The 15,565-nt window shown below is 45.5% G+C and overlaps 1 long non-coding RNA gene across 1 annotated transcript; it reads right to left on the bottom strand.

Moving 5' to 3' along the window:
- Positions 1 to 6,749: 6,749 nt before the first annotated feature.
- On the bottom strand, positions 6,750 to 11,211 carry LOC309448527. The gene is made up of 2 exons (XR_014185814.1): positions 7,763 to 11,211; positions 6,750 to 7,643 (listed from the first exon to the last, which is right to left on the bottom strand). It is a non-coding gene; the product is annotated as an uncharacterized lncRNA (long non-coding RNA).
- Positions 11,212 to 15,565: the final 4,354 nt, after the last annotated feature.

Here is a 15,565-nt window from a genome sequence, read left to right as displayed (position 1 = left end):
ATATAGTAGCTGTTAGTCTTCATATGTGATAAGTTACACGCTGCTCTACAACAAATAATTCTCAGATGCCACAGAGAGGTATTGACATAGGATTGAGGGACTCAAGCTGTAGTGACAAAGGAGGCCAAATATTTGGAGTATGACAAGAAACAGCCTAGTCGATGAACTTATCGGTTTTCATAACAGTTGGAGAGTCTCCTACATCTACATTGGCACGTGGGTGTTGGGGTAAGATCGCTGTCACACTTTGATAAGTAGGCCACTCAGTTATGAAAGATTAAGGCCAGAGATGCGGATGCAGCCAAGTGTAAATGAGATCAAAAACCATAGCAAAGCACGAAAAACAAACTTCCTACCAGGAATTGCAACATGAAAGGGCCACAGCAACTTTGAGCTTCAAGGCCAGAGGTTGAAGGCCTTGCTGAAAGCCCTTGGAGGGCCTCTATGCCAAGCTTAGATAGTCCTCACTGAAAACAGACACAAAACCAGGGGTTTCTTCAAGCCAAATAAAGAGAGTCAACTTTGCAGGCTGGGGAAACGCGCTAACAAACTAAGACAAGATACAGCTTTGACATTTCTTGGCATTTTTCTCCCCTAAATATGAAGACCACAAGACTCTTTAGAAAAGCCCAGAGGGTTCTCATCTGTTTGTAGTCGTGTAAACCGCTGCTCATCACAGAGCCTTTCTGGCCAAAGAATTAAGGCTGTTTCCTTCCTGGCCCCGTTTGTTGAATATATTGTCTCCGCTGTTTCACTACGTTAGAACTGGCTGGGACGCCGTGGGACGTGAGAGGTATTGGACTGAATGTAAAATTTAGGGCAAATCATTCAACTTTCCCATGCCTGTAAAATGGGAGGTTTAATAATTATCGTAGTTACCCTACAAACTGTAACACAGCCATTAGATCCACCTCATCTGAACATCTGATGACCTATTGCTCATTACCATGTTGTAACCATGAAGTTTGTGGAAATACAGAAGGTCTGTGCTGATGTTCTGGTCAGAGTGAGCAATAAAGGGAACACTGAAGAGCTGGTTTGGCAATGGTACTTCTCACTTTTCAAATCCCAGCCTCCTTTAATTAACTTTTCTAAAGCATGTGAAGAAAGACGGGTGGAATATTAAGCTCTGTCCATGGATGCTCTGATTGCAGCGGAGCTTCTCTCAAAGGGTATTTCCAGCACCTTCTGCTCATTGCAGCTTCCAGTGGAGGGGGAACAGGGGATGTATCTCCCCTAGAATTCCAACACAACTGCATGTGCTATCACTTCATAACCTGCCTTTAAATGTCCTGTTCAAAATGACAGTTTAATGGCGCCTCATCAGCAACCCTGCACACAACGGGCTAATTCTGCCCATCGCCTTCCCTCGTACAGTTGGGGTCAGAGTTTATAATAGGAGACATACTCCTTGCTGGTTTATTTTCCCCTCTCCCACATTTTTTCTGGTTTCCCGTTTCATTCACATCTTTCTTATCCAGTCACTACCTCTCCTATTATACCTTTGGGAAAACGAGTTAGATATATTCCCCCTTCTTACACCCTATAGCATCACCCGCACTGGGGGGTTCAGCGCTGTCATTGTAACCGCAGCAATAACTTCAGCACAACTAGACGTGGGCTTAAGTGCCACAGCAGCTGAGAGTAGGACATGTAGCTAGGCCTGAACTAGTTAAACTCGGTAATATTTCAGCCAAAAGACGTAGCGTGCGCTCTGCCGTGATGCGGATCTGCGCGCGCATCCAGGTAACTGGGTCAGGCTGATTCCTATTTCCACCCCGCCATTACCTGTCAGCAGTGACACCGGCTCTGGTCGCCCAAGCCGTAACCCCATCACGCCTCCACCAGACCCTGTGATGAACTTCCTGGGCATCCGCGGGCACCATCGCGAGCGGCACGAGTTTGTCCCCATCATTCTACCCAACGCTCTCCCTCCTCCTCTTCTTTCGGGGAGAAATCCTTGACCGGGTGCACCAGATTCCATCAGCAACTCGGCTGATTTACATCAGCTGGGGACCGAACCAGATTATGTTTAGCTTTAGTCCCCTGTTTCAGAAAAAGCAATGTTATGAATAATCCTTTTTATGTTCGTACATCTTGTATAAATATCAGAAACATGTACAAAACCAAGGAGAGGAGGGGATTCCTTAAGGTGGTCCGGGGGAATATTACTCAGAGAAATAAAGGACTGCTTAGGAGAGCTAAAATTGTTTTATCCCATTACTTTTACTTCAGAAAAACTAAATAGAATTCAACCTTTCCAAACCATTACTTTGTGGAAGCATCTTCCTGAGGAACTCATGAGAGCATCAGGGTGTTCGTCCAACTGTCCTAAAAGACGCACTTCTATATTTTACTGCAAAATTCCCCACCGGCCAGGTCTGAAGCCTGAAATAAATGATGATCTGTTCATAGAGTTAATGGACTTACGGGCAGGCCCCATGTGCTCACTATTTAAAGTAAATAAAGGGGCAAAATAAGGAGTAAAATATGTGAGACTGGCAGTGATTTTAAGAAAATCCCCCTAATTTTTAAGAGATCTGTTCAAGCCAACTTTTAAAGACAAAACAGTGCATGCATTGAATTTTCAGTTCAATTACATCATGTCATACTGATTTCATCTGGTTACCGCATGTTATTGGTGGGAATGTAACTTGATGCAGCTCAATGCAGCTTGTGGCACACCGTGATTTATTACAATTGAAATGATAAAGCACCCAGGAATGTTCAGGCAATTGGATTATTCCATTGACTGAATGCTCATTGCTAGAAAAGAGACGTCAGTTTGTGCAATATTAGGTGGACTGACCCATTGTTACCGGAGGGACGGAGAAATCCCCCTTATCACACAATCCCGCTTGACGTTACCTCTGTGTTTTATTCTTAAGTGGTTTGTGTAGATCTGGATGTGATCTGGAGGGTTTTATTCATCAAAGGTGGAACCAAGATCTCAACACGCTTCTCTGGGTCTTCTGCAGGAAAGACAGACTGACCAGCAGGATAAATCAAGTCTAAATATAATGTTTTTCTGCATTTTAAGGACACTCAGGACATGAGTTCTGATTTTGCTACATTTTTCTAAGGACGGGGTGGCAATGATCATCACTGAGGTGCAGGAATTGGACTAGAATTGCCCAGAACACACGCAAGTCTATGGATGCCGAGTTCTTGGTTCACACCATCCCTTACTCTCCTAAACGATCAGCTGGATTCTCCAAGCTGGACCCACAGCTCTAGACAGACAGACGGGAAGTGGGAAAACTGTTCCTTCCTTTTGTTTTACAACTATTTTAAAACAGGCTACACGCCAAAACAAAAATAACCGCGCAACTGGAATAATTCATGAATAACATGGCACAACAACAAAAGGTTGGGCATTGCTGCGGTGGATTCTTTAATTCAGCCAAGGAGGGAAAGTGCTAAAATCAACACAAAGGGATCCCATTAGAGCATTAGGAGATGAAAGACGGGTTCCAATCTGTTGAGTTTACTCAGCTGGGTCTCTTTAGGAGCAACGAATGGTGAGGTGAGGCCTAATTTTCCATTTCTTGTGTTCCTAAACATGGGGTAGGGTCTATGGGTGTGTGGAGGTCACAAAGGGACCTGATGTGTACACCTGGAGAGACGGTAACAACTATTATGGCCCTTATATATCAAATTAATCCATCTCTTTGATGCCCCAATCGGAGAAAGTCTTGTGATGGCTCCAAACAACAAACTCCTCATTTTACACGAAAGCACCAGCGACTTCTGGGAAATAGATTAAATCTAGTTCCAAACTTCCTCTTGATATGGATAAAAAGTGTCTGGGAGAACGGGCTCGACTAATCCCAGCAGGAAGACAACGTCCTGCTGATGCTGCTGATGAGCCCTTGGTTTAGTGCTTTACCATCTGATCTCACTGCCTCTGTGTCAAAATTATTCCTGGTGCAATTCCGACAATAACATTAGACTCAGCTTAAGAAAGGATTTGTCCCATTGCATGTGTGGTTTTTGCATCAACCAAAGCCCAGCTCTTAGGAAGGAGACAAAAGGCTCTGGAGGTTGCAGAGAGAAAAAGGCAAAACTCGGAAATAAACTCATAAAAAGGCATGTTCAAGTGCTCATTAAAAGCATCGTTACTTCTGCATCTCCTCCAGCAGATAAAATATGTTTGGTTTATAGAGGAAGCAAAGATGCATCAACGATGCTGAAGGTTTCAATAATTAATCGCTTAGAGATAGGACACCAGAAAGCCCATTACCTTCGTCTTCTGTTGTAGCAGCAAGCAGGGAAAAGCTGAAATCCATAAGAAAATGTATCCCGACCCAGGCGATATAAAAAGCAGGGGCAGGTGCTGCCCAAATCAGAAGCTCTGTGAACATCCCCCCCACTTATTGCCCCAATCGCAGCTTCCAAATCTCTCTGGGCTGGGCCACGTTGGGATGATTTACCTTAATGTGACCCCCCCCAGTTGCTCCATTGACTCCAGTAGAACTGGAGCTCATGAAACACAAGGGATCCCAGCACCCAGTGTAAGTGAATGCATCATACGGCAAAAAACACACTTTACTTTTCAGGTCCCACTTAGCTAGGGAACGCCAGAACACCTTAGCCAAAAAATAAAGCATATTATTTGCCATATGAAGCATTCACAACCTGGAGCTCAGATGCTGAACGTGTAGATGGAGCCTGTGGGTCCCCAAAACGTGCCTGGACTTCTGAGTGCAGAGAGCAAATCTCCTTTCCCCCAAGACTCAAGCGAAAGAGCAAGCGAATGGTTCCATTTGTGTTGACATTCGCCTAACGTGACCCAATAAATGTAAGAAGTAGCTTTGCTACAATGTAAAATCCTTATGGGTGTAGAAAATATTCAGGCTGCCAAATGTAGCGCGGTCGGCTCCGACCATTCAAAACCGCTTTATGGAGGGGGGTGATGCTGGTTAGGAGACAAAAAGCACTCAGAGCTCCCAAAGGAACAGCTCTATCCCTTCGCTGCTATATCACCCATAGTCGAGGTGGCTTCAAAAAGGCTGTAAAGGAAACATTTTAAAACCAAGGGTGCATCAGGCAAGTGATTGCAGGTGCTGTGATTTACAGCTGTGGTGATGGGCTGGGTCTCAGCGAACTGAAATCCAATTAATCACCAGCTCAGCCATCTCGGGCAAAATGCTGGAGACAAACTTTTTAACCAGTGCTTCCAGTTAAATTGATTTTCAGGGGTGTTTTGTGTAGAATAACAGAACCCCAGGCTTCTGAAAAGCAAGCCCTCTGTATTGAAAGCCAGTCTCCTTTCCCCAGTTCCAGATTTTATATGTATATATATATTATTTTATTCTATTGTTTTTGATATATTTTTGGATAGTTGGGTTGAAAATGAATAGTCTTACTCCATGTTATCAGCCAAAGGAAAGTGTGGAAAGGACACGGTGGTTAAAAGTCTTGAAGACTCGATTCTCTGCCCGTGTGAATAAGGAGCAGGGAGGTTTCCATACCCACCTCACAGAGGGACCTGCGGGAGTTAATTCGGGTCCCTGCAGAAAGCGCCTTGAGGTGCACAAGCGGTAGATCCACTTGCTGTAGGAGTGAGGAACGACTGAATAACGGGGTACGGTCACACGTGAACAAAACAAACTCACCTATCGCTCTGTGTGTTTTAGAACGTTAAGCCCTGTATTGTTTTCCAACAGATACATTCCAACCTGGAGAGGATCAAACACATCACAGAACCACAGAATCCCAGAATGTCAGGGGTTGAAGGGACCTGGAAAGCTCATCCAGGTCAATCCCCCCATGGAGCAGGAACACCCAGATGAGGTTACACAGGAAGGTGTCCAGGCGGGTTTGAATGGTGATATTGAATGCTGATCCCCAGGAATGAGTCCCCCCTCAGTGTCCTCTTGTCCAGCTCCAGAGCCCCAGCTCCCTCAGCCTTTCCTCACACGGGAGATGCTCCACTCCCTCCAGCATCTTGGTGGCTGCGCTGGACTCTCTGCAGCAGTTCCCTGTATCTTTTGGGGGGTTGCAAGCAAATTAGGATATTATTAAAAAAAAAATTAAAATTAAAAATAAAGGGCGGGGGGGGGGATGAAAAAAGAAGGAAAGTGGAGCAGTTTTATTTGCCTTCACAATGCCAGTTTGCGTGGCACAACTCTAAGGAAAAGAACCATTTGGCTGCCTGAGGAATACGGGGACTTTTAGATTCCTATTGAATACTGTTGGCAATTGTACCAAAACGTCATGTGTTTCTGGGTTTTGATCACTATTTTTAACTCTTCTACTCAGATGTTCCAAAAGGAAGTGAATGCTGATGTAAAGACACCACTAATTCAAACCCAGGGTTTCCCTCCTGTTACGTTTCAGCATCTTCCAAAATCCACATTATACCCCAAAACTACACGGGGTATATCAGGTCACATGAAAAAGATCAAAGGTGAATAGGAACTATGCAGAAGTTATACTGTTATTTCTGAGTTACCTTTGTAACGTACGAGAATTACAGATTTTTTCATGAGGTTTTGGTGTATTTTGGCCTTCGACAGGGAGATCTGTTGAATGACCATCTTACCCTGGTGGGTATCTGCGAAAACATGCCGAAAAGAAGATGTGAAGGCAAATTTTGATCAGGCTGCGTGTGAGGAGCCCCCCAACCCTCTTCCCACCATTGTCCCCCCATCCCAGCCCCAAAATAACCCAGTCCCGACCCCTGGGGAACTGGGGACACCCTGGGGGAAAGGGGGGAGCAAATGAGACAAACACACTGGAAGGAATTGATTTACAGATTCACCATTTACTGGATTCCTTGTGAATAACCAAGTATATTCTTTGCAGGTTCAGACATGATACAAACGCACGTGCACAAGAAAACCAAAGCCCACTGATTATCTTTTTGTTCCTGGCCACTTTTTGTCCTTTCTGGAGGAGCTGGAATCCAGGTGAGACTCAGATTTTATCCAGAAATGAGTTCGTACATTGAGAAGACTCTTCCTCAGCTCCTCAGTGTCTGATGTTTCACAGCATTTCTTGCATAATTCAGCTTAAAAAGTGGAGTTAGCAGTCAAGTGAGCAGCGTATAGTGGCCTGTGACCATCAGACATGGCTTCCAGGGACCTGAAGCCACCAGTTCAGCTTCTTGGAGCAGCCAGAGGGAGCTGGTTGGCGACCCAGCTCATCCTCCTCTTTGCCACCAAAGGGCGGCCCCGTGCGTCCCGTCTTCCAAAGGCGTCCAACAAAACACAAAGAGCAGCAGGTTCTGGTCCCAATGTTGGTTGTTTGACATGAGGAGCAAGAAATCAATCCTGCCACAGCTAACCTGCTCGTTTCTCCGGCGCCCAAGGCATCCTTCAACCGTTGATGCTGGACACCACCCCTTACTCAAAGGACTGCATGAGAAGCACAAGGTAAAGCTTATTTTCACCCCTCCCCACTCCCTGCTCCTTAAAGAAAATGTAATTATAGGCAGCGTACCATCAGCCCACTGTTAAAGCGCTGCTGGAGGTGTGCGACTCAGCCCCAAATAAATGGTTCTACAAGTGTCAGACATTTCAGTCCAGGAGATGGGAGATTCATTGACCACAGCGTGGGAAGAGCTGGTAATTAAAACCAATCGCAGCAGTCGCAGCCTTCCGCAGTCACTTTGACTACCGTGCAGATCACAGAATCGTCTTTCAGCATGAAAAAGAGATATTTTTTTAATTAGTTGCAACGCCCTCATGTATCAAACACAGTTGCCAGAACATTTCGTAAACGAGACAAAAAACAGAAGAGAAAAAAAATGCATTACTTGCTCACAGAAGTAACATATTCTTTCATAATTACATCTGGGGGTACACGAGAGGGTCCCCGGGCGTATCAGTTACCTCATTCACAACCTGGAAAGTTCCACAGAGAAGAATGCATACGATTAAGTACAGCAGCCCTGTAAACCAGGAGACATGAATTATTGCTTTGCTAATGATGCTTCCTTGGGCAACACATTTTTTGGTGTCTTTTCCCCCTCATATTCCACTGAATTTCTAGAAATCTGCCTCCATCCCTTCTGAGCAGGCAAAACTCTCTTTCCCTGTCCTAAGGCCATCGCTACGGGATTTTAGGCTGAGCCTATAAGCTCTACCTTACATGCATAACAAATAATTACAAACCATAGCATCTTACCCCACTTGTCTGGGCAGTCCATGGAGTCAATATGCATCATAACTGTAATAGAGGAGTAAAGTCCGGTTCGGGGCCAGAGTAAAAGAACCAGCGCTGTATCTATGTCCCCTTCAATTATTTGAAGGGTGAGCTGCACGCTGACCTTTTACTCCAAACAGGAGATGTTTAAGTGACTGGCAGAGTCAAATTTTCAGGCATTCCTTTGTCTGGCAGAGGAAAAAGTAACCTTGGCTATATCGAATATAGAAGCAGTAAATTACAGTTTGTAAATGCAGCACGTGAACATTTGGATCAAGGGAGTATCATGAGATATTCTGAACAATACAATGAGATATTCTTAGTAATATTTGATGCACCTCATTACTGAGAACGTGCCTAACAGAGTTCTCCAGTAGCAAACGCTAATGTCCGTGTTTCCCTGTATAGGATCTATAGGTTGCCAAGCTGGATTGCACTTGTGAACATGTACAGTCACTGATTGCAGCTAGAAACCTCAAACACCTCGAGGAAAAAGTGTTTGCATGGTGTGATAGTTATAATCCTGCTATTGGAAACCTAAACCAGCTCCACCGATGAGAATGGGGCTCTCCCAGTTTGTGCCACTGGTAAATGAGACGACGCTTTGGCCTTGAAATTAGAGCCCAGACCCTGCCCTGCGCTTCTTCATTTCTAGAAAAGCTGAAAACAGGCAATCTAGGTCCCCAATTAACTCTATAAATAAAGATCTTGGACTCCAGCGTTCATTCACCAACTCCAGATCAAAATGAGTCAGCCTCATCACAATCAACCCAAGAATGGCTCCGAGCTGATAATTTAATCTTTTTCATGGAGCACTTATAATAGATCTGGCTTTTCCGAAGCTATGATCTTTTTTCTCTATCATTGACTAATATTGAAAATTCCGGTTGTACGGATTCACTTCCTCGCCTTGTGCAGAAAATATTATCTGGAGAAACAGCCCAATTAAACGAGCAACTATTTGTAACCTTTGATGTTATTGGATCAGGTGGCGAAACAGCAGCAACAGTGCAAAATACGGGATCTTGGGGAAATGTAGCGTATTATTAGATTTGATGAGATCCATTTTCTTGATGGCTTCTGAAAGATCTCGGTGCTAATTAGCTAAGAATAGCATTGAATTATTTAATTATCTCTACTTTTGTGCACTAAAATATGTTGTCATATCACACACTCTATCTTGCTGTTGCTGTTCGTACTTAATGATGCCTTTATAGTTGGCGATTTCCTTTGTTCTCCCTCTGTAAGTGGTTTTTGGTGGTGCTGGAGAAGGGGGGAGCAGAGAGGGAAGGCAAAGGGAAATAAATATCTATTTTTCAATCATTTTGTATATGTGGGAAGATCTTTGCACGTGTTTATCTCCAGTTCCCTGTGCAGTAAGTGCAACGTGTCTCAACGCTGCAGCAGAGCCATGGACTTAGTGCTAATGCAACAGAGGAAGAGCAAAGAAACCATCGTTTCCAAACATTTTAAAGCAGCAAGGACTGTTTTTTAGCAAGGAAGAGGTAAATTATGATAATTACTCTGACTGGTAGGGTCCTTAAGCATTACTAATTAGCATTTATTGCCCGGATTATTGAAACAATGTGTGTGTTCCCAAGAGTGAAGAAGAACTGGGATGCTCTTTCCTTCTGACTTGTGCCTTTTGTGAGCCCACGGTGGGAACTTCTTCACCTTATGGAGAAGTGAGCAAAATCAGGGCAGCACGAAAGGCAAGAGGTCCCGAAACATCCAAAATCATCTGACAACGGTTAGAAATGAAGATTAACGTTTAACTTGTACTCTGGGTAGGACAGCGTCTTCTATTATTATGCATCAATGTGCTATGAATAAACGTTTCATCACTTTAACGTATTGAAGTACGTCCAAAGGCTTCATCGCAGAGAAATGAAAGAGTTAACAAACTCAACAGAAAATAGGTCTATTGGTATATTGGAAATAAAAGAGCAACAATGGCAAACTGCAAAATGCCTCGGACCTTTTTTACCTTTCAGTGCCACCAAACCTTTCAACTTGGGAAAGCAAGTTCCAACTGAGCTACAACGAGGTCAAAGCCACAGAGCCCAACGCTACAGCTGCTGCTCACACAAAACTCCTAAATGCTCCAGCTTTGCAAAATTAGTCTTATTTAAAAATCAATAATATTGCAAAAATAGTCCTCACTTTGTTTCTTTGCCTTTTGAATTATCTGCATGTATGCACAGAATACTTAGCAATGCATTATATTCAATGTCATGATAGCATATTAGATATACTTCTAATTAAAACTGGTCCCAGTCTGGTATTCTTTCAGGATCTTCAGACCTTACTAAGCCTGACTGACTTATTCTATTTTTTAATTAAATTAGCAACCAACATTTATTTTCTCTGCAATTTTCCTCTAAAGACAAAATAATCATCTTTATGGCCACAGCTTCCTTTTATTCCAGTGAAAATGTCCAAGCCCAGAGACCGATGAAATTATCATTGAGGGAACTCTGTAGCACTAAGCCAAGAAAACCTTACAGCTTTATGTATAAAGCACAAAATAAACCCAAAGCGCGATATCCCTCCTTTTGTCTGCAGAAGGTAAAAAAGCGTTGCAGGAGCAGCTCTGGATTGATTACAAAGGAATTATTCCAACTGGATATTTATAACGCAATTAAGTTTCTATAACGCTGACATTTCTTCAGCTCACACGCTTCAAATCTGGCTGAGAAACCCCCCTGAACCCGCACGCCCTGAATTATGGAGTTTGTCCTTGTGGGGTGGGCGGGGGGGGGGGGGAGAAAATACATTCTATTTCAGTCGCTATTCCCTCTTTTCTTTTTCTTTTTTCCCGCTAGAAAAGGAGGGTGGGGGGAGCCCAGTTTTTGCTCTTCCTCCTTATTTTAATTCCTTCTTTTATTTTATTTTCATTTAATTTCATCTCTTCCCCGCGGCCGCGCTCCCCCCCCCCCCGCCCCGCACCCTCTAATTGATGCGTCTGGGCCAGTCTAGACTGGGAGTGATTGAACCCGCTCCCAATTATGCGCCGGTGCGGAGCGTTGCGGGGCGGGGAGCGGGTCCGGACCCCCCCTGGGACCCCCCTCGGGACCCCCCCGGACCCCCCCCGGCCATTGTTTTGCCGCAGCCCCGCGCAATTCCCGCCCCCCCGCTCCGCTCCGCACCGCGCAGCCGAGGCGGAGACAATAGCGGGAGGAATTGGGGGCTCGGACACGGGGGCTCCCCCCCAAAAAACCCCCCCGAGGGTGCGGGGATATTGCGGAGCCCCCCCCGCAAACAAAAGCGCCCCCCCCTGCGCTTCTGTGCTGCGGAAACGGCGATGAAAAGCAGCAAAAGCCCCACTTTTTGGGTTCTAGCGTATCGTATTCTGATTTATAATGCAGAATAAATTCAACTCGGAATAAGTTTCTCGCTTTGAAATTAGAGCGTGATTGGAATAATATACAAATTCAGGAGTAAAAGGCTTTGTTGGTATTTTTCTTTTCCATAGAGGTAAAAAAAAATGAAATTACAGTGTCGATAAAAAGAAGCTAAAAAAATAGAAATAAAACAAGCAACCTTTTCCAGTTCAATAACTCATAAACCATCTACACTATTAAATAGCAAAATGTCACACCAACAGTTAATTTTTGGTGCATTGTGTTCAAGTTTAAGCATTTGCATTCACGTACCAAACAGTAATTCGGTGCCATAACAAGGTACAGTAACTTCATTATAAATCGCCTTGCAGAACAGAGATAAGAAATACAGTTCCAACCATAATTCATTTTACAGCAATATAAAAATCTCATCAAGAAAAAAAAACAGCAGCAGGAAATATTTGTAACATTTCTGATTCGGCATTTACACAGAATTTTGCCTGGAAAAGCACTTTAAGTTCTAGCAAAGGACTGAAACAAAACTTCAACATTCGCTCCGAGTTTCTTTTTAGCAGTTGGTACACGCAACCATTTTATTCTTGAGTTTATTTTCGACCTAACGATCCATAAGATCCAACACGTGTTTTTTTTCACCTTTTTTTAAAATATATATATATATTTTAAATTTTTTGGGGGGTGTGTGTGTCCATAGAGCGCATTTCGAAGATTAATCGTTGGGTTTGAAACTTGGAAGCATGAGGCATGCTGGGATTTCAGCTGAGGTCAAGCACCAATGTACCGAGCTGTTACTGTTACGCTCTCAGGGTACTTTGTGTTGCTCTCAAGAAGGGGGGGGCGAGGAAAAATATATATCAAAATAAGAAAGAAATAGAGCGAGCGATGCCGTATGCAGTGGCCTGCAGCAAGGCAAACCTCCCTTTCAATCTAAAAACACAGGGTGGATATTAATATAGCTACGTATGTAAACATATATACATATCGAGGGTTTTATTTACCTACATACATATTCATACACACGTATCGTCCATATGTGTATCTATACACACACACCTCAATAGCTATATTTACATGCATCTATATCGTGTCTATCTTATCTACACACACATATATAATAATCACTAGATGTGTACACACATACACCCCCATATCTGTATCAGCTGTAGAATTATCTCTTGAATATACACATAGAAAAATATATGTCATGCAAACACTGGTTTTAACTGGAGCCTGGATTTTTACAGTAAATGGCCACAACCACCGCCCTGCTATGAACCGATCAACCCTAAGGAGGAAAGATACACTTTTTTTCCCTTAAAAGGTTTACTAAACACTATCCTATGTGTGTGTATACGTCTATATATATACACACACGCACACGCGTATACATATATGTAGAGGATATATTTATAAAATAAAAGAAAGATGTCAAAGCACAACTCACAGCTCCCAAGAGCCTAACCCGTGGATTTAAAAGCTAAACATCACAAGTTAGGGTCTCAGGGATTGAGAGGGGCGCAACAAACTAGTTCTTGCAAAAAAAACCCCCACCAAACGGGGATCAAAAATAAAAAGGTAAAAAGGAGAAAGAGAAAAAGAATAGCAGGCAAGTTCAATTCATGGCTCGAGATTACAAAACAGGACGCACAGGTGGAAAGAAAGAGCTTCTCTGTTGAGAGAATACATTCCATTTTTAATCGTTTATACAAAAATGACAAGGCACGGCAGGTTCCTTACAGCTCCCAACAAGGTCGCTTGCGCCAAACGCATGAAAAAGTCTCCGCATTTAAATAACGAAGAGGAAGAAAGAAAGGGAAGCTCGGGGCAGTGACGGAATTATTTTCATTGTTTCAACGAAAAGGAATGCAGAAATAAGAGCAGGAATATGCAGGCTCTCCCTCCAGCCGCCTGGCACAAAGCGTGCAGCAGCATAAAGGCGCTGCCTCCCCGCCCCCTCCGCGGCCGGCGGGGATGGAGAAAAAACCCCCGAGTTGCGAGAAAAATCAGGTAAGAAACTCACCATTTGGAAGCGGGGGAGGCTCCGATCTTCAGCGCCAAGAGCAGGGGGGAAAAGCCCGGCGGTGGGGAGGGGGGAGGCGGGCGGGACCCCCGGGCGGGTTCGGGGCTGGGGAAGGGGAAGGGGTTGGGGAAGGGGCAGAGCCCGGACCAGGTTGGGTGCCCGGCGGGTTTTGACACCCGAGCGAGCGCGGGTGAGCGAGCGAAGTGCGAGCGTGTGTGCGGTTGTGCGCAAAACGGGGGAGGGAGGCGAGAGGGTGGGTGTGTGCAGCTGGGCAAGCCGCTTGCATTTTTAAAACATCTCTCTCTCTCTCTTTTTTTTTTTTTTTTTTTTTTAAGGGAATATATCAAGGAAAAGAAAAGGGGGGAAAAAGGAACCAAATTCCTCCGCAGCTCCTTGCCGCCCTCCTCCCTCCGCGCTCCCACCGTTGTTGTTGTTATTATTATTATTATTATTATTATTATTATTATTAAGGGGGGTCTGCAAGCCGCGGCCCGCTCCCAACTCCTGCATCAGCTGGGGGCGGCTGATGCCACAGCGAACCCCAGACTGTCAGCGGGGAGGAGGCACCGACCACCCTCCCCTGCCGGGCTCGCAAAGGAAAAAACCTGGAGAAAAACCCGCTTCCCCGGGAGAGGAGGGTCCCCGAGCACCGCGCACACACACACACACACACACACAAAAGGGACTCCATCCTGCACCGACTCCTCCACAAGCACCTTGTGCAACCCCAGCCAATGGAAATTTACGCCGGCCATAACCGAGAGCAGGATTTCGTCCTCAGCCTGCCACCTCCTTCTCCTCTCTTCTCCCTTCCCTCCCTTTCCTCCCTCTTCCTCCCCACCCCACCCCCCCCCCCCCCCCCCGCTTCTCCCCCCAAATAAATAATATGGATCTGCGCCCTTCACCCATCTCTGGAACCGCTTTAGGCCCAGCGGGAGAAGCCGGAACGTACCCGAGGGTTTAAAAACGCTCCTCGCCCAACGCAGATTCCCCCCCCGGCCCCGCTCCCGCCGCCGCACAGGGGGGGCAGCGGTAACAGGCACCATTACGGAATCATCATCATTCACTCCGTTCCTTTTCTCACCTCAGCAGTCTGAGCCCATTCACCAAAGTCCTTCCTCGTCCAGGATCTCAAATATTATTTTTTTCTCTTTTTTTTTTGTTTTTTTTTTTTCCTCCTTCTGGATCAGCCAGTCCCGACATCATTAAACCATAGTCCTCCTCTTCCTCCTCCTTCCTTCTCCCCCTCTCTGTCTCCCCCTTCTATTTTTTTATTTCAAAAAGGGGGAGTGGGGGGTAGCTGGGGGTTGGAGTAGACATAGCTGCATGAAGTGGCTGCCTTTTAGAAAGCACATTTAATCTTTCCTCGCTCCCCTAGGCTTCGATGAAGTAGAAGGGAAAGGAGAGGGGGAAAGAAAAAATACAGGCAAGGGAGGCTGTTGAGGGACAGCAAGCATCAGGCTCAAATCAACGACCAGATGAAAATGTACTAGACCACACTGCCCCCTCTCTTCCTCTCGCTCCGTCTCCGTCTCTCTCACACACTCTCACTCCTGGAAAGCTTCAGTGTCTGGTTACAGACTCTTTTGGATCCTTCCCCCCCCCGCTCCCCACCCTCGCCCTTTGCCAACTATCCTAGAGATTCCTTGCATGCCTACTTAAATCTTTAACAGAATAAGGACTCGGCTCCCCCCGCCGCCGCCGCCAGCCTCGCACACACACATACACACACACACACACACACACACACACACACACACACCAGCCCCACTCACCCCTCCCCAATAATCCCTTAAGCTCCCGGGAAAAACCCGTCGCCGCATCCCCCGCTCGGTCGCCGCGTCCCCGCCGCACCAGCCCCGGGACCCACCCGGGTACCCCCTCCCTCCCTATCGGGGTTCAGGGGGCTCAAAGGGAAGGATTTGGGGATGGGGGGGAGTGAGGGGACTTCAGCCCTTTCGCTTAGCATCCCCCTGGCTGGATTGCATTTTAAAACAATAAAATCCAGCGCTGCTATGTCGGTTTTCCCCCC

Source organism: Streptopelia decaocto, assembly GCF_964273445.1.
Source record: "Streptopelia decaocto genome assembly, chromosome: 21".
Taxonomy (NCBI): Eukaryota; Metazoa; Chordata; class Aves; order Columbiformes; family Columbidae; genus Streptopelia; species Streptopelia decaocto.
This window is presented reverse-complemented; position numbering and strand designations above follow the sequence as displayed.